We start from the raw sequence: 20,223 nt of genomic DNA, 5'->3' as shown, positions 1-20,223 counted from the left end.
CTGTGTGTTGAGCTCATTTACCCCTGAGGATGGCTGCTCATCCTTCCTTTTATGGGAGATATCCTTGCCATAAAGTCTCATTTTTGCCTAAACCACTTCAATTTGGTTGCTGTCACAGTCAAAGTGTAAACCAAATTGTATACCAGACAACCTGGTATATCTCAGTAAAATACATAGTTCTGGGTATAGTGCAGTCCCAGCAGGTGAATAAGTTTGGCCCAAAAGACAGTGCTTAGGAAGAAAAGGAAAAGGAACTAACATGGATTGAACATCTGGAATGTTCCAGCCACTGAACTCACTGTTTTGTGTACATTGCCTAATATGAGGGAAGAAGTGAGTCCAGTATAAGACATGTAGCTGCTAGCAATAGAACATATCACCTTACTTATTAAGGAGATAGAGCTGCATGGCCTCAAGGCTGGTCTGTCATTTCACTGATAACCATCAACCTCTCACTGGCTTTCCATTTGCCAGATTCACTGTCTTCAGCTTGTTTTTATTCCTAGTGATTGATTACTGCCTCATGGTCACAAGAGGGCTGCTGTAACCTCAGACTTCACATCTATGTCCCAAGAGTAAAGGAAGAGGAAAACTTTCCCAGATGCCTCTAGCCACCTTTGTTTTGTATCATATTGGACAGATTTGCCCCAAAGTATGCCACATGACCATTTCTAATTGAAAGCCAATTTTCACATTCCCAAACTCTAGGTCGGTTGGTGACAAGGGATAAAAGGATTGGGAATGGCTGTGGATTGGGCAACAGCTTGTGTCTTTCCATAGCTGAACACACATAATGGTATGAAGAGCATGCTGTGTCTGGGAATGGTAGGAACTGGATATAAGTAGATGTTTGAGTACATGGGCTGGGTGGGGAAAAATGATGTGAAGATGAAAGAGGGTCTGATGTGGTGGGTGGGAGCCACTGAAGGCTCTTAAGCCTGGTGGGAGACTGTCAGGATGAAATTTGCACCCTAGAAAGACCACTCTGGCTATTTCCTAGAGACTGGTTTGGAGTGAAATCAGACTGGAAGGAGGTAGGAAGCATTTGCAGTGCCCATCTTATGAATTCAAGATAGTATATGCAGGCACAGAATTTAGAATAACTCAGCACCTTTCTGAGCTGCATCTAGGATCAAGGAATTGACCAGACAAATAAAGAAGACTAGATTAATGTTTAAGAGAGATATAGGAGGGCAGCCCTGGTGGCTCAGCGGTTTAGCGCCGCCTGCAGCCCGGGGTGTGATCCTGGAGACCCTGGATCAAGTCCCACATCAGGCTCTCTGTATCATGCCTGCTTCTCCCTCTGCCTGTGTCTCTCCCTCTCTCGCGCTCTCTCTGAATAAATAAATCTTTAAAAAAAAGAAAGAAAGAAAATGCTATTTAAAAAAAAAGAGAGATATAGGAGAATACATCCTCATGGGGAAATAAACCATGATATGGCACCTACATCCCATGTTTGATCTGATGGAGGTGGCTTTTCTCTGCATTTCTGTGTACATGGAAACTTCTAGGCCACGTTGAATTACTGACTCAGCCATGTAAAGCAAGCTCAAGGTTACATCCAAAGGAGAGTGAGTGCAAATTATTTTAACACTATAGAGTAGGACATTAGACTCCCTAAGTATGTCTAACAAGTGAAAAATGAAGAGCGCCGTAATACACATTCTTTCATATAGATGTACTGGCTTTGTAGGAGAGGCCATCGTATGCTTATATACCTACTGAAAAGTTCAAGTTACGAAAATTAACCACAGTTAAGAAGAAAATATTAAAAACCATAGAAACCAAATCACTGTTAATATCTCACCACATGTCCCTTTTTATCCCTCTGGGTAGGTTTCCCTTACAATATCCATAATCATAATCAATGTATAATCTTATATGTTGCTTTTTCATCTGATCTCATCTTGTAGACATTTCCCCCCTGGTAGCAGTCTTCATAAACTTCACTTTTCATGGTTTATATAACACAAAACTCTCTTGACTCCTGTTATGGAACATTTGAGTGGCTTTCTTTTTTTCTGTAATTAATAACGTGGTGATTATCACTGTGTACAAGTTTTAGTCTTCATAGAAGACTATTTCCTGGAGATGGATTCTCAGAAGTGGCATTACTGTCTCAGAGGGAACAAGCATTTTTAAAGCTGTTGGTACCTATCACCAATTCAGAAATCCACACTTGGAATAAAAGTTAAAGACAGTGTGTGAGAAAGCCCTGCTTTCTGGACTCTCTCCCTCAGCAGCCTTTGGGTTTGGTCATTATGTCTGTGGACGATTTATTGCCTTATTTCTAAATAGGATCGATACACCCAGGAGCCCCAGTGTAATGAGATTCAGAGGGGCCTCCATTCATGAACGCATCCGTCAATTAGACCAGAATGTTAAAAACAGTGAAAGTGAAAATGGCCCCAGTGAATCTTAATATTGAAACACAGATTAGAGCATTTTGGGGGAAAAAAGCATGTTATCTTTATCCATATTTTCTGTATTCCAGGCGATTAGGAAGCTCATGGAAACTGAATAGAGGCTCATCTGTTTCCTGGTATGTGCTCTTTCTGCATTACCCACGAGCACACTGACCCCCACTATCCTTACTCAAATTTATTTTCAAGAATAACCGTTGCATGTCTGCCATGCTCCAGGAATTGTGCCAGGCACTGGGGACGTGGTCATCCTCAAGGAGCTGCAGTCTGGCGTCTCCATTATTTGCCAAAGCTCAGATACTAGCTCTGCCGTTTGCCAAGGCCTCTGAGCACTGCCCTCTTCACACTAGTGAAGTGGATGTTCTCACCTTCATGTTACCAATGAGGAAAGAGAGAGAGAGAGATTAAGTAATGTGTCCCAGGGTCTCAAAGGTAGGAAGGCAGTTCTAAAGCCATGTCCTTTGTCATCATTCCTCTTTATAAAAACACAGAGGCAGGACTCTGAAAACAATTTGAAGAAGCTGCCTAAAACACTTTTTACACTGATTCTGGCCTGTTTTACTTGTGAAGTTGCATCTACTGCAGTTATAAACACATTCTGCTCATTCTACTTCTCTCCTATTGCTTTTACAAAATTGCAGTCCCTCTCTCACTCATTCATGGGTGCGTCCTGTCTTCCCAAATACACACACACACACACACACACACACACACACACACTGGTGTGCTGGAGATGGCTCCTTCTGGCTCATGAGAGCTGATAATGAGCATCTCCTATCAACTATTCAGTGACATCTCACTAGCAGCTTGAAATCAGCCATGGTTGGGGTATTTGTGCCACAGAAATTGGCAAAAGCCAAACAGTCAGGTCTTTTTCTCCCCCTGAGTCCCAGTTATTAATATTTACCAGCTCAGCACTGTGGTTGTCTCTCTCTGTACTCGCCAGGGCCTGAGAGCAGCAAGTCACTCCTTGTCTTCTCACCATGTAGCAGACAGCCTGGATCAGGCTCCTCTGGGCAGGTGAAGCAGGCAGAGCTGGGCCTTTCTTCATATTTTTCCACCACTCTGAGGAAACATGACATATCCAGGGGTCACCTGAAACCAGGCTCCATGTGTCTGAAGAGAGGCCCATCTCTGTGAGTGGACCCTGTGCTGTGTTTACATGTGCATGAAACACACCTTTGGTGGCTTCATGCACTTCTAGTAAGTCTCATTTTAACTCCATTCATGGACAAATTTCTATGATACTGTGATTTATCTTATTCCTGTTCCTGGCACATACCTCCTTAAACTTTTGGAATTTCCTAAGTGTTGTGAGTGATAAAGATGGCTTTGGTTATGTGAGATTGACGACTTTCTGGAAGCCCCTCAATAACCTGCTTATTGTCAGGGGAACCAACCCTGGGATTAAAGATTGGACTTTCAGTCCCTCCCCAGAGCTACGGGATAGGGCAGAGGGCTGGAGACAGGTCAACTGCCAATGGCCAATGATTTCATCAATCATACCTATGCAATGAAGCTTCCATAAAACTCCAAGAGGATGGGGTACAGAGAGTTTCCAAATTGACGAACCAGAATACATCCATCTACTGAAGGGCAGCCCATCCCAAAAGCTCCCATGCTCAGGATGCTTCTGGACCTCCATCACTGTTCCTCTTCATCTCTCTGATGTTTATAAAACTCTTTATGACACACTGGTAAATGTGAGTAACCATTTCTCTGAGTTCCATGATCCCCTCTTGCAAGTTAATGGAACCCGAGGAAAGGATCATAAGTACCTCCAATTTATAGCTGGCCATCAGAAGCACAGGTGACAACCTGGATGGACCTCGGATTGGCATCCAAAGAGGGGGCAGTCTTGTGGGACTGAGCCCTTACCCTGTGGGGTCTGATGCTATCTCCAGGTACAGAGTTGAGTTAAATTATAAGACACCTGGCTAGTGTCCTCTGAGAGTCGGAGAATTGCTTGGTGCTGTTGGAAAATCACACACTGGAGTCTCCCACCAGTCAGAGCTGCCTAATGGAACCAGGTTCCTGGCACAGAGAGTGAGCTTCCCATGAGAGGATGCATCCAAGAAGAATTTGAGCAAAATCTATCCTAGATGCTTGAGGCAGGGGCTTGGTTCTGGCTTTGAGAAGGGCCGGAGAAGCCCACATGTTCAGAAGGCATGGAAGGGGGGAAGAAACCCATTAGCTCTGGTGAAATGTCTGTAATGGAAATAGGGACATGGTACCACTTTCAAGTTCATGAGGGAGTCACACTCCACCCCAAAAATGTGGGCAGCTTGGGGACACGGACTTCATCCCTATTTCACCTAAACATCAAAACAGCTTCTTGCCCAGCGCTGGAGGAGGCCAGGTTCTTGAATGCTGGTGGGGGTGAGGCCGAGAGGGCATTGGTTGGAAGACTGGGAAGCTATTCCAAGCTCAGCCTTTATCAAGCTGGGTGATTACTGGGGGGCCACTTTCTCTCTGGGGATCAGTTTTCTCAACTAATTCTCTGAGGACTTATTTTAGATGGCTTCTTTGGAATAACTAATATTCTAATTAAAACACCGTGATTCACACCAAACCTGTTTATAGCATCATGTGGATCACAAACACACATCATTTAAAACATAAAAATTAGTGGCCAGATGGAGCCAACTGAATAGATTCTCAAATGTTGACTGCTTTTGTTTGAAACACACACACACAATCATGAATTTTGCATTTGATTCCCTTTACCTGCGAGAAAATGCCGAATATTCCCTGAGGAAATATGTTGGAACGGGGTTGCTTTCAATAAGAATCACATTAAATTGATCGAGGTTTAATCTGTCCTTTGTCAGCATCCCCCTTCAGAGGCTGTTTCTCCTCTGCTTGGAGCCATTTTCACTTGTGTTTTGCTGTGGGTCCTGGAGTCTGATGGGTCTCCTTTAAGAATCCCAGCTGCACCACTCACTGGTTGTGGGACCTTGGGGAAATTTCTTGCCAAGCCTCACTGTCCTCCTCTGTAAACCAGGAAAATGATAAACACACATTATGGAGAGTCATGAGGATTCAGCGTCACAAAACCTGTCAAGGGCTCAGGGCAGTGGCTGATGCATAGCAGGTGTGGTCCAGGGTTGCTGTCCCTGTAATTCTTGGATTATCAGATTTTGTTCCTGCTGATCCTCCCACTCAGAGCACTAGGTCTCCCAGGATAAGGGCTCCCAGGTAACCCTCCTCACTCCCATTTACACAGGTTCTCCTACTTAGGGTCCTGATCACCCCATGGAGACTGCTGGTCCTTCTGTCCTGTCATGCAAGCTCTCAGCAGCACAAATCTTGCATTTGTGCAAATCCTGAGCGCTCAGTCCAGTCCAGTGTGCAGGGAGCCTCTTTACTAACTGAGCTGGACTTCATATTCAGGTGAGGGACACATGAAAAGGGAAACTATTTCTGGCTCAGGAACTGCTCCTGATAAGGTGTTAACGGAGAAAGAAAGTAATAATCCCTAAGCACCAAGAAGAGAATAAAGTGAAGAGAGAATGCACTGAATGTGCCCCTCAGTGCCAGGAGCACTTGCCGTCAAGCACTGACTTGCTCATTCCACCCCAGACACCTAGCACTGCTCTATGACCATGGTAAGCGTGCTCAGTATGCAAGGAGTTCAAGTGGCCGCTGTGTGAGGTGGAAGGGCTTAAATTTCAGGTGATGAGATAAGAGAGGTGGGTGGGGCTAGACATTGCAGGGTCCTGGAAGTCTTGCTAAGGAACTTGTCTTTATTCTAAGGGCAGAGAGAGATGGGGAGTGGAAGCAAGGGAGTGATACACTCACTTGTATCACTTGTATAGCTTTCCAGCAATTCTGACTGCTGTGTGGAGCATGGATTGGGGTGGGGCCCACCTGGAAGCAGGGAGCCTGGTTAGGAAGCTATCCTGGGGGTCCAGGTAATAGACAGTGGTGGTCTGGCTGGGACTATGGCAGTGCAGAGGAAGGAGGAAAAGGAGCAGAGAATATGGGTTCTGCACTTTCTGGGCATTTATAGTCTATGAAGTAGGTCAGGTCGGCGGCACTGCTTTGAATTACACATCAGAGTGAGAGCAAGGGCACTGATGAAGTGTTTCCCAAGTTTGACCTTCTCATCTCCATTCTGCATCCTCACCGAAGGCTGCCTGACCTTCGGGGTTAAATGAATGGTGTCAAGGACAGTCACATCTGTGTGGGCCCCTCCTGTCAGAGCGCCTTCTCTCATAGAGGAGATCTTGTCTTCACAAAGGTCTGAAACTAAGTAGGGCATGGACTAGTGTCCCCATTTTTGCCCTCATTTTCTGATACCCAAGGGCTTCCCCCTCCCCATCATGTGGTTATCTCCCTGCCTGCAATCTCCACTGTTACTTCATGCATTTGCTTCCCCCATTGGACCAGGAAGGGAGGCTGGAGCTTAGACCTCTCCAACTCCCTGGGGCTTGTAAACACCTGCCGTGGTTATATAAAAACATTGAGTCACTTGGTGAGAAGGGATCTTACTGGCCACTGGTGAAATTTTCCTCCAAGTGCAGGAGTCCTGTTCAATATTCCCAATATCTTCCCATATGTCTGACATATAGGAGGTACATGATAATGAGTAAATGAGTGATGAATGAAAAAAATGAATGAGTGAATGAGTGTCTGAATGAATTAATGAATGTATGAGTGAGTAAATGAGTGAGTGAATGAAAGACTGAGTGAATGAATGAGTCAATGAATGAATAAATGAGTGAATGAATGAGTTAATGAATGTGTTAATGAATGTATGGAGTTAATGAGTTAATGAATGAAAGAATGAATGAGTAAGTATGTGAGTATGAGATGAGTGAGTGAGTGTGTGAGTGAGTGAATGTTAGCTCTCATTGTTAGGAGGTTTTTTACCCTTCCTAAAACATGCCTCCTGCTAACCACAACTTTCTGAGCAGAAGTCCACTTAGTCACTGGGCAAGGATTCACAAGATCACACTCTCCTCCTCCCTATGGGGGCAGCTCACAAAGTGGAGCCATGTTTTCAAACATGCCAACCTGGTCCTGCCAGGTTTGTTCCCATCTTAAGCCTTTTGCATGCCTGGCCCTTCTGCTCCGGACACCTGACTCACATTTCTTTTCATGGCTGGATGTCCCTTGTCATTTAAGTCTTAGCTCATATATCACCTCCTCAGAAAAGCTGTTTCTAACCAATTAGTCTAGAGTAACCTCTGTCCCCACCCCTTTTTATCTCTCTGTGCCAGATCCTGGGTCATTTCTTCAGATCTGTCTTCTAGTTCACAGAATCTTTCTTAATCTGTGTCTAGTCTGGTGTTTACCCTGCCTGTTGAGGTCTGATATCAGTTATTCTATTTTTTTTATTTATAGAATATATTTGTGCATATTGTAAACATTCTTATTTTAAAGTTCTTTTAAAAAAATAAAATTCTTTTTAGAGTTCCCATTACATGTGATTCCCCCACAGTGATTTATCCTCTTTATGGCATCTTCTAGCCATCTCTCAGGAGTTGATTTGTATTGTTATAATGTGTTAAATGTAAGTTTATCAGGAATTATCATCTATAAGTGACCCATGTGAGTTATGGGGATGACCGTAGCATGTTTATTAATCCTAGAAGAGTTGTCACATTAATTTCTTGATGAATGCAAGATCAATACAAGGATTTGGGCACCAGCCTCATGCATGATGTAGGCAAGAGATGATGATTTCTTATGTTTGGTTTCACTCACCTGATTCCAGTAAAGAAGACTTTACACTGAGAGACTCACACAGAAGCGTCACCCAGTGCAGCAGTGCCCACATGCTTGGTACTTCATGCATGTGCTTAATGCATAAAAATCACCCAGCTTAATGCATGAGCATGGAACTCACTGGAGACAGATTTCTGAGATTGCCTACTGGATACTGATTCCCTAAGTCTGGGGTTGAGCCCAAGAATCTGAATTCCTATAAAATTCTGCAAGTGATTCTGGTATATATAGTGAAGTTTGAGTACCATTGATCCTATAAACTTTGAGGATTGGAATTGCAATTATTTTTTTCTCTTATTTCCTTCAAATGAAAAGATTTAAAGCAGCTTATAAGTTATATGCAAATCCATTTTGAAAAGCAGACAGAAAACACCTACACAAACAGATCACCTAAGTGGGTGAGATCTGACTTTATTTGCTCCAGTGCTGGGGGCACCCGGAGGCGCTGTGGTTGTCATGCTCATCAACCACGGATGGTATCATGGATGTGGCTGTGAGCTGTGCATGACCCATCCTATTCATCTCTGGAGACCCTGGACATTGCTCCGAAGCCAACCTCAGATAATCAGTTATGGGGTAATTGTGGAACTGCAAAGCAGTCCTGCTCTCTGATAGGGCTTTGCTGTATCCAGGGTCCCCTTCTGCAAACCTTCAGGTTGCCCAAATGAATTTATTGACTGGCAGCCCCCTTTGTTTCCTAGATTACCTTCTGTCTGGGCAATGAAGCCTCCTCTTGGCAAACTGATATGCCTTGCTGAGCTGTGTTCTCTTGCACCTCTAGGCTTCTGCCCAAGCTGTTTCCTCTGCCCAGAAAACGCTTGTGCATCTCTAAGACTCCATTCAATTATTACTATCTCAAGGCAGTCTTTCTCCTCCATCTCCTTCATTTCCTCCCTTACTTTCATCCCTTTTGAGCCCATAACATGTCCCAGCATTATACCGGAGCTCCCCAACTTCCCTCCATCCCAGCATCTGCTGCACTGCAGGCCTTCCCAGCCTCATCCACTGCCATGCTGCCCCTCCCTTCTCTGCTATCCCACTCTGGCTTCTTGCGCTTCCCCCCCCCCCCCCCCCCCCGCAGGGCGTTTGCACAGGCTGCACCCTTCTCTGCCTGGTAAGTTCCTTCCCCCACACTCCTGCTATCCCCATCTTGATTGTTATTTCCTGGCCCCCTGCAGTTTCTCACTCTGCCTTTCTTCTTCGTTTCTGCCCTTTTGTGATTCCTAGATTACCCTTTGTCTCCTTGGCCACATTGTAAACTCAAAAGGGCAGAGTGTAACCTCAGTGCCTAGCATCAAGCCTGACATCTAACAGGTACCAAATGTTGAACTGATGGATGAAGACAGCCTCAAGAACCTCAATCCCTCTCCTCTTTTGGATCAATTTTTAACCTTCTCTTTAAAAAATATTTTTATTTATTTATTCATGAGAGACACACAGAGAGAGAGAGGCAGAGACACAGGCAGAGGGAGAAGCAGGCTCCATGCAGGGAGCCTGATATGGGACTTGATCCCCGGACCCCAGGTCTCCAGGATCACGCCCTGGGCTGAAGGTGGCACTAAACTGCTGGGCCACCAGGGCTGCCCAATTTTTAACCTTCTTTTGGCCATTGGCCCCTTTGAGAGTCGAAGGCTAGAAACTCTCTCTGCACAAATACACATGAAGGCTTCTTCCATATTATTTTGCAACTGAAAACCACCCCAAATAAAGAGGCCATTGTCTATTAATTCCAAGCTAAGATTCTTTTCTTGAGAGAGCAGCTGGTGAATTGCATATTGATATCATGATTTAAGCCCACCACATTTAGAGATGAAAATGGGCCTCCCAGCATCTTGAAGGCTTGTGCATTCAGACAGCTTCATGCAGGTGCCACACTGGCTACTATGTCCCCTTTAAGAGCTCATCTCTGTGCTTTTGTTGTTGCAGGAAAGAAGATAGCACAGAGGCAAGCTGGAAAATATTTATATCCCCCCACCCCGACTGACCAACACAGCAGTGGTGGTGCCAGGATTTGCAGTCCGTTCGAGGGAGCTGAGATACAAGCCAAAGGACTGTCTTCCTACTCCAAGTCATTCAGGCGAATATCTCCTTTTTGTACAATACCAACCAGGGGACCAAAGGATGGTTCTTGACTGTCAGAAGCCCGTATGTATTGGCACGGGGTGGTAAGGAACCAGGGGTCTGGAGTCCCAAGGTGTTGGCTGGCTTTGTCACTCCTAAGCTGTGTCATCTTGCACAGATTTCTTTGAACTTCCATTTCTTTATCTGTTTGAGGATCTTAACACCTACTCGACAGATTTTTTCTGATGACCAAATGATCTAATGGCTACGAAAGTTATTTTTTTTAATTTTTATTTATTTATGATAGTCACACACACACAGAGAGAGAGGCAGAGACACAGGCAGAGGGAGAAGCAGGCTCCATGCACTGGGAGCCCAACATGGGATTCAATCCCGGGTCTCTAGGATCACGCCCTGGGCCAAAGGCAGGCGCCAAACCGCTGCACCACCCAGGGATCCCCGAAAGTTCTGAATACTGTAAGATGCTTCCCATATGTCAGGGATCATTGTTGTCTGTAAATGTGATTCTATTTTCTCTTATTCATGACACTGATGGCTACCACCTAAGATGGGAGATGTGGTACCATGACAGTATAATAGTCTTTAAAAAATCTTAGTAGTCATCTTGATATTATAGCACTCCTGCAGAAGCTTGGGCTAAGGTAGAGGTTCTAACCTGTGTGAAAAATAATATGCACCTGAGCACTTCCCTAAAAAGAGGGGCCACGGATTTCAGCAGATTCTCAAATGAAACTGGAACCCCTAAGGTCAAGCACCCCTAATCTGGGAGGAAAGGGCTCCAGTAGGGAACCCAGAGGCCCAGCTGTGCCTCTAATCAGCTGGCGACTTTGAGGTCTCTGTTCCTGATCTGTAAAATGGGTGCAGCCACATGCCTCTCAGCTTGACAGTGGGTGAGTCTGTAACCCCTCCCTACATGCATCCCCCATCAGAGAGGAGACTCTTCCTGCTATAGAAAATACTTGCTGGGCCCCTATCGTGTGGCAAACTCTGGCTGGCAGGAAGATCATGCATCTAGTCTTCTTGCTTTCTGAGTAAGTAGGGAGTTCTTGTCTAGCCATATGTCACTTCAGGCAACAATATCCACGGATTGTCCTCCGAATAACCACAGCACCCCAAAATGCTCAAACGACTGCAGTCCCACTCAGCTCATTTTGCTAGGCAGTTAATTAAAGAGCATTATGGCCTAGCCACTGTGTGCAGACTGAGGAGTTTGCTCCCTTTGCAAAAAATTCCCTGTAAAGCGCAGGACTGTGGGGCTGACTTCCTTGGGCAGGCAGGCAGATAACAGGGACAAGGAAATCATTCTCCAGGAAGGCAGAGAGAAAAGCAGGCTGCAGCATGGTACAACCTCTGTGAGCCGGATTCTTTCCTGCCCTGCTGCTGGCGGAGGTTGACAGCAGGGAAACAGGCTGGTGGACAGGATCTGCCCCCAAAATCTTTGGCTTCAGCAGAACCTGGGCCAGCTCAGTGAGGAGTAAGCCACAAGTAGGCCCCACGACCCACGGGGCAGATCTCCGAGAGCTCTCAGTCTGCAGCAGGCAATCAGGTGGCCCTTGAGTCAGATCTGGCTCACAAACACATCTCATTTGGTTTAGATTTGTTTTAAAAAATGGTGGTAAAATACATACAATGGAAAATTTACCATCTTAACCATTTTTAAATGCCCAGTTTAGTACATTCACATGTTGGGCAACCATAACCACCATCCATTTCCAGAACTTTTCCACCTTCCCAAACTGAAACTCTGTCCTCATTAAACACTAGCCCCCTAATCTCCCCTGCCTCAGCCCTCAGCCCCCAGCCTCTGGCGACCACCACTGTATTTTCCATTTTGATGACTATGACTGCCCTGGAAACTTCATGTAAGTGGAGTCAGACAAGATTTGTCCCTTTGGGACTGGCTTATTTCACTCAGTATAATATCCTCAAGGTTCATCCATATTGTAGCAGGTATCAGAACTCCCTTCCTTTCTAAGGCCGAATAATATTCCAGAGATCTTATTTTGATTACCCATCCACCTGTCCACAGACATTTGGATTGCCTCCACCTTTTGGCTAGGGTGAATAATACTGCTATAAACACAGGGCTACAAATACCTGTGTTGTATTTGTTCATCTTGGAATTAGCAGATGACATTTACAAACAAGACTTCTTATCAAAATCTGAATTTCTGGGTTCTCTTGGAAGAGCAGTGGATCTGCAAACTCAAGGCTTCTATCTTCACGGCCACACCCAGAGATGGATGAAGCCGACACACTCCATCCCCAGGCTGACAGGCACACCCAGCCTGGTGGGCTGCAGGCACCCGCTCCCTCCTACAGTGTCTTCTGCTGACCACTTAACCTGCCTGGTCTGCCCAACACTTTCAGAGGATGGCTGGAAATACAGAGACCCAGAGAGGCACAGCAAGCTGGGCCGTGTTCTCACAGGTGGGATAGTGAGTGACTTGCTGTGAAGAAGCAAGGTGGGTGGTGACTGGATCATGGAGGCGGTGTTATTAACAGCATAGCCTGAGTCTGGCAACCTAAAGTTTGGGGGTTCATTTCCTTGTCTGCAAAATTAGAAAAGGGCCCATGCCTCCCCATAGGATTATTCTGAGGACTGAGACAGGAAAGGTAAAGAATCCAGCAGAGGGCTTGACACACAGCAGGTGCATGATATGTTACTTTGTAACAAGAGAGGGTATGTTGGAGGGCTCTAGATCCCTCTTGGCAGCAAAGCATAATCCAGCAAGAGACTTGATGTACTGATGTTGTGGAAAAGCCTGGCCGCAGAATCTATCAACCTGATCTCAGTGTCTACCGTCTGCCTTTTACTTCTGGTGCTGGAGCAAGCCAGCTGCCTTCCTGAGCTGCAGACTCTCCACTGTTGGAGAGGGTTGAATCACTGTCCTTGACAGCACAAGGGGAAATGACGAGCGTCAGGTGCCTGGCACCTACTAGATGCTCAACGAAGTTTAATTCCTCTCCTCCCCTTCCCAAGCAGAAATCTGCCTCTGAGGTTGAAATGATGGCATATTTTCAAAGTGAATATTAGAAGAAGGAGGAGGAAGAGAGGGAGAGAAGAAGAGGAAGAAGAAGGAAGAGGAGGAGGAGGAGGACAAGGAGGGGAAGGAAAAATGTGGTTTCTAGCCTCCCACTGGAGTGCTTCAGGGCTCACATGTTCTTAGGGCTAAGGTATGTTGCTCACTGGGATTCATTCATTCATCCAACCAGGAAGCATTTATTGAGCACCACTAAATCCCAAGCACCATTACAAGCTTACCTGGGTTTACAGAAAAGAACAAAACAGACCAAATCCCTGCTATTTGGGTCAGTTCATATCTGTCAATTGGCCAGTTGATGGATAAATGCTCAGTAAGTGCGTCCTCCGAGCAGGCTTTATGTGGGACTCTGGCTTCACCTTCAAGGCTCATCTCTGCTGCTGGCTGTGGGCTACCTCCATATCTGGGCCCTGCCTGCTTCTCTGGCAGCCCCAGGTGGCACGCTTGTCCTGGGCCCCTGGTCACCTACCACTGGTCTTTCTGCCCACTTGTGGGGTTTCATTGCCTTTGTCCCTTCCAGATCCCAGAAGTTTCTGAGCCACGTTGGGACCAGTGAGGCATCCCTGGGGGAGCAGACCATCCCACTGCCCACAGGAGATCCGTAGAGGCCAGGTATGGACCCTGGTAGAGCCCTGCCTCGTTACCTTTAGGCTTTGAGTGAAATGGAAACATGACCAGAAAAAGAACTTTGTGAAGTCTCAAGTTCTGCATATATCTAAGGATTTGACTTTCATAAGCTAGAGGGTTGAGAGACCACCTGGTGTAGGAGAGAGAAATGAGGGCTTAAACCAGAATCACTGGGCTGGAGTCCAGGTTCTGCAACTTCTTAGCTCCAAGACCATGGGAAAGGCACTTCTCCTCCTCAGTTTACTTACCTGTCAAATGGGATAATAATATACCTGCCTCAACATTTGCTGTGAACATTGACAGGTAAACGAGATGGGAGAGCACTTTGCAGACTTCAATGTGGTGCATACACTTTGTTCATGTCATTAATTCAATGCATATCTATTAGGCACCTACTGTGTGCCATTATGAACAAGGTGGTCTGTCTTATGACAATTTGGACAATTGACAATTTCCCCAGGCTAAGGAAGAGAAGAATTGCTTGTCAGATGGTTGTACTGTGCATTCATAGATTATGATTAGCAACAGCCAGGGAGTTGGCATGGCAACGTTTCCCCACAAACTGCTAGGCAGTGTTCTTAAAATAGGTTCGCCAGAGGTGTGGCAGCAGTGGAGACACGCAGAGGCGGTGTGGTCTGATGGCTCTGCAGACCACTATAGGCTGCACTGCTACCTGTGTGCTCAGAGTGGCCAGGTCACTCCCCTTCCCAAGCAGACCAGTGGCACAGTAATTAAATCTGGAAGCATCCATTGTGGGAACTAGAGACTTGATTTGGTATTAAATACCACTGGCTTTCCCCATTTTACAGGTGAGGTGAGGAAACTGGAGCCCAGAGGGGTACAATGGCATACCCATGGTCACACAGTCACTTGATTGCTGATGTGACTGAATCTGGTTCTGACATCTTTATGGAGGATTCTCCAACCATGCTATGATGCATGCTCTTCTGATTTGGAATTCTAGATGTGAGCCTGATGCAATTCATTTCCTAATGGATTACAATCCATATGGCATCACTTAGCAACATGTATTAGGTCAAGGCATTCTTTCCTTTTGTGTAGAATCCATGCCTGTGTTTCTCCCTGGGGAAGCCTTAATCCCAAGATGTCACGGAAGCTCATCTACTTCTTGGTCAGGCTGAGATGACTGTGGTTTAAGTCCCTCCCTCCACAGCCTTCCCTACCCTAGTTTCCCAATGTGAAAATCAAGCAGCGATGCTGATCAAAAGTTTATAAGCTGCTTTGCAAAGAGATTATTGTATGAGTTCGTGACCTCTCATTGCAGAGGAGGATGAGGAAGCCAAAGTCTTTAAAAGATGAGTTCCTTTTTTCCATTTGTGTTAGTCAGTAATTTACCTAGCAAACTTTATAAACTTGAGAAGATTTTTTTCCCCCTTTCAGGCTGGTGAGTTGCTTTTAAGAGATTCACAACTCTTGTTTAATTCCAGGGTGAAATTCCAGGACTGGAATGTGAAACTTTTTGAGCACTGTCAACTTCTGAGAATAGGGTGCTAGACATTTGTGACATATTTTAGATACTCCACCTTTCTTCATGCAGACAGTGCCTTGCAGTGGAAAGGGCTCCTGGGCTGGGAGCAGGGAGGTGGTGGGGGAGGCTGTAGCATGAGTTCTTTGTAGGCCATAAAGATTGTACTAGGTAGTGGTAATTCTTTACCATGGTTGCATGTTAGACTCACCTGCAGAACTCTTTAAATGCTCAATGCACAGGCCCCTCTCCAGGTCATGAAATCAGCTTGTCTTGGGTGGGACCCAGGCAGGGATCTTTAGAAAGGCCTCTGGTGATTCTAATGGGTGGCCTGAATGGAGATGGGGCAAAGTATCAGACCCTCCCTTTCAGTTCTCCCATGTTCCTGGGTTAATTAAATTCCAACATGCCCCTGGGGATGTCTTTTATGTTAGATATATATTTATTTTTGCTCCTCGCTAGGAAAGAAATGTGTACTCCAGAGTTGATAGGAGGAAACTTCTCATCTTTGGAATATTTCTGACCATGAGTTGGCTTTGTAAGTTCACCTTTAGAGGGCCTCTTAAGCAGCTAATGATCCTTTTGAAAATGAAATGTGTGGTGCTACAGCATTCAGCTCCACTGTAGCAGAACCTAATGCTGAGCTCTTGGTGGCTGATCACAGCACACTGACATGGAAGCTCAGAGAACACAGTCGGGTGATGCAATAGGCACTGAAAATGAACCTCGCGCATATAGTTGCTTACATCCCAAAATCTTCCAGAAATAGATATTTCAAATCCACCACTATATATAGATTTATCAGTTGGGTAAGCAAATAGAAGCTGATTTCTATTCAGCATTTGTGCCCATGGCCAACTGTGTTCCTACCTGGCTTTGAAATAAATTCTTTGGGAATTCTTGATGCCTTAAGGAGGTAGAAAAGGAAGACTCCTGGAAGGTGGTCATATATTTAGTCCTCTTCCCTGTTTGAGAAGAATTTCTAGAAAAAGATAGTGCGTGTCTTGGACCAAAACCTGTTTTTAAGAAGTTGGTAGGCTTAGAATGGAAGGATTGAGTTTTCTTTATCCCATTTGATCTTCCCCAAATCCTACTCTGGTTTCAGCCAGCATAGCTCCCATCCAAACCTGACTTTTGCACACATGGTACAAATGTATTACATAGAGTCATAGAAAGACTAACAGGAGAATCAATAGGATCAAAATAGGTTTGCTCCAACACAATTTTTTTTTGTCTTTGAAAAATATCATCAGGCTATGTCCAAAGGTAGATTGATAATACCTATATATGATGGTACAACAAAGGAAGAGAAACATAAATTAATGGGATTGTTAAGGATGCCTGAAATTTTGATATCAACTCTGTATCAATGTTTTCTTGTGTAAGGTAAAGTAAATAATACAATGTTTGTGAATATGACATTGAACGTGATGGGGGGACAAATGTGTATTCAGTGATGTTAGAACCACTAACTTAGACTTTTCACTGGGGTGAAGACAAGTTTGCCTCTGATAGAGATCACAGAATGAGTTATGGGCCAGACACACTGGGTTTGGACTGTAACTCTGCCTCCAACTGGTTGTACAAGCTTGGATAGTGTATTTACCTCTGTAAATCTCAATGTCTTCCATGGAAACGACAGAGAAGGTGTGAGCCTTGATGAGATAGCAGGTGTTTTCTAAAGCACCTGCACATGTTAGTGTTCTGTAGATATTGAGGACCTTTCTTTGCCTGTCTGGATATGCCCAGATGCATTTCAGGGTAATGGTTGGGCATGTGCCACCAATCTGAGTTGGGTGACTCCGTTGGATCCCAAAGTTCAGGTTTGCACAACCAACTTTTGATAATGAGGTAGGGAAGGAACCTGGGTGTCCCTGGCAAAGGTGATGAACAAGGCTTGTGAATTGATTTTGGCAGAACCCCTCCTGGTCTCCTCAGTCTTTCAGGTTGACTCCTGGGAGGGTAGGGTATCATGAGAAAGCTGTGAAGTCCAGACAGTAGTTTGGAAATTGCACACTTTCCCACTGGGTCTCAAATGTATAATACTTCTACACCTTGCTGTTGCTTGAACATTAAAGGAATTTTATATTATATATGGCCATTAATGAACAGAAGGGTCAGAATTTTGGCAGTCAGAGTTCTGTCCCTCCCCTCAGTTAGAAGCAGAGGTTCACATGGGAGCGATGTGGCAACAGGAGCAGAGCCCCCTTCCCTTTGGATGCTCTTCAGCAGGACTCTCCCTTGCACCCAGGAGCAGTGGCTCTCCCTAGCTCCTGCCTTCAGTGAATGAACAGAGTGTGCTCAGTCCCTGGAAATGCTCATCGGATTCCCGATCAGTTGCAAATCAGGCTCAAAACTCCCTACTTGGGTTTTCAAGATTTGTAATGATTGTTCAATCTTGTGTAAACTAGGCTGGCATTTTCTCTTGTTACCAAGATGTATTTTTCTATGTTAGTTAAATGTATAATTTGTGTAATTTTGTACATTAAAATGTATGCTTTTTCACAATTAAAGTTTTTTTTCTCCCTTTTGAATGTCTAACTTACTGATGCTTTATTACAAAACGTTGCAGACCTTGACACAATATGAAAGGGCAATGAATCCAAGAATCTTGATTTTAGGTGAGCAGTAGTGAGGTCAAATCCACTTTGTACAAATAATGAAGTGACTTCCTTTATGGCCCTTTATATGCCTGCATTAGTTTGCTGTTGTTGCTGTAACAAGTTACCACCAACCTAGTGGCTCAAAACAATATTAAAGCTCTGGAGATTAGAAGTTTGAATTGAGCTTCAGACTGAAAGGTTTTGTCAGGGCCGTATTCCTTCAGGAGGCTCCCAGGAGAATTCACTTCCTTGCCTTTTCCAGCTCCTAGAAGCTTCCTGCATTCTTATGCTCTCGTCCTCTATCATGAAAGCCAACATTGTAGCATCTTCAAATCTCTCTCTGACTCTGACACCTGCTTCTGTTGTCACATCTTCTCTAACTCTGATTCTCCTGCCTCCCTTTTTTCACTTATAAGGATGCTTGTGATTATATTAAGCCAAACTGGATGATCCAGGATACTTTCCCCCTTCACAAGATCCCAAACTTTACCACATCTGCAAATTCCCTTTTCCTTTTTGCCACGTAAGATAACATATACACACATCCCAGCGATTAGGAGATGGTCACTGAGACTGGGCTATCAGTCTGCCTACCAGAATCACCTATGAACTGCTTTGGAGACTGCTGGGGGAAAAGCAGACATTTCAGAATCAAACAGGCCTAAAGTCTAACCATTTTTCTGCTACTTTATGGCCACATAACTTGAGGCAGCTTGTTTAACTTCTTGGAACCTTGTTTCTTATACACAAACCGATTGAAATAACCCATTACTTGCCTTACAGATTCAGACCTAACAATAAACTACAATTCCCTTTCCCTTATTTTTTGGAAGGCATTCTTTTTATAACTGATGCTTTTTAAAAATATCTGTTTGTTTGTTTGTTTGCCCAAAAAAGCGCCCTGATGCAGAACGTGCATTGGAACCAAGTGGCCTCTCCTGTTCGCTCCCTGCTGCCATGTGACATGGCTCTCTCTGTTCTCTGCCATTACCCTGGAAGGCTTCATGGCCTGACAGCATGAGCTCCTGGCTTGTCCTTCACCAAATGTCATGGTTTAATTCACTTGTGAGCACTCCTTCCCTGGAGGACTGAAAGCAATCAGAGGACAGGATGGAGAAGGTCATAGCCATCCTCTGGCCCGAATGCAGTTTGCTCAGGTTTTCTGGGCTTTCCTCTGCTGGCCTCTGCCAAATCCTGCTCCCTTGGGCTCCCTGCAGGCTGGTGGGCAAATTTCCTGACTTAAGCCCCCACCTTTGTTTCTGGCTTCCCTTTCTTTGCTACCCTTGGGTTATGACCTTGAATGAGGGGATGCTGTAGGAAGTACTCAGACAAACCTGAGCTGAGCTCCAGCATGATCACCTCCTGGCAGATAACTGGAGCTGTAAGTTTAAAGTATGTACCCCTCAGCAGTGAAGACTGAATATGGAGATGGTGTTGTCTGCCACATGGGACTGCTGAGAGAAACCGTGGCATATAAAGTGACACGTAAAGCAGAGTGTAGTATGTAGAGATGGATAGCGTGTGCAAAGACCCTTATGTACACATGGCAGGAATTCCATAAAAATCAGAACCCTCTCCCTTGTCTTTGGGGAAACAGAGGAGTCCTGAGAAGTAACATAAAGCCTGTGACATACAGTAGGTGTTCAAATGTATATTGGATGAAGTCTGAATGATTAGTTACCCCAGGTTGCAGGGAAGACGGATTCTAAGTAAAAAATCTGGACTCTTCTGACAATCACAGACCTTTTCCTTTATCTCTCCTCTTCCAAAGGGACTTCTTCAGCCACACTTCTTGAGTGTAGAGTATAGATTAAGATGTAGACTCTGGGACCAGACTACTGTGTTTAAATCATCAGCAGCATCACTTACCAGCTGTGACCCTGGGCAATCACCTAGCTCTCTGAGCCTTAGTTTTCTCATCTGTAAAATGAAGCTAAAATGGTATCTATGTCAAAGGTTGCTGTGACGCCTAAAAAGAGTTACTATACGTACAGTGCCCACAGTGGTCCTTGGCATGTAGTAAATCTCTGTAAATGGCAACTCTGCTTTTCCTTTCTTGCTTCTGCACAAAGGTGACTCTTTCCCTCCTTCTTCCCCATGATACTCCCTCCTAGTCTTGACAATTGTCTAGCCCTTTCTCACAGCAGAAAAGGATTTCTTGGAAAGCAGTGGGATTTCCATCACCAGTGGTATTTAAGCAAAGCCGGGGAGATGAGCTCCTAAAA

At 45.0% G+C, this 20,223-nt stretch overlaps 1 protein-coding gene across 5 annotated transcripts in view; it reads left to right on the top strand.

The window, feature by feature from the left end:
* Positions 1 to 17,925, top strand: part of C2H4orf50 (chromosome 2 C4orf50 homolog) — a 113,684-nt gene extending 95,759 nt beyond the window's left edge. For 4 of the 5 annotated variants that reach the window (XM_072806565.1, XM_072806577.1, XM_072806555.1 and 1 more), the window contains one exon: positions 10,083 to 17,925. The gene's annotated coding sequence lies outside the window, so the exon portion shown is untranslated. The remainder of the gene's footprint in view (positions 1 to 10,082) is intronic. The other variant, XM_072806567.1, reaches the window with a different exon arrangement.
* Positions 17,926 to 20,223: the final 2,298 nt, after the last annotated feature.

This window comes from Canis lupus, chromosome 2 (genome assembly GCF_048164855.1).
Source record: "Canis lupus baileyi chromosome 2, mCanLup2.hap1, whole genome shotgun sequence".
Lineage (NCBI taxonomy): Eukaryota > Metazoa > Chordata > Mammalia > Carnivora > Canidae > Canis > Canis lupus.
Note: the sequence above shows the minus strand (reverse complement) of the source record. Positions and strands in the feature narration are given on the sequence as shown.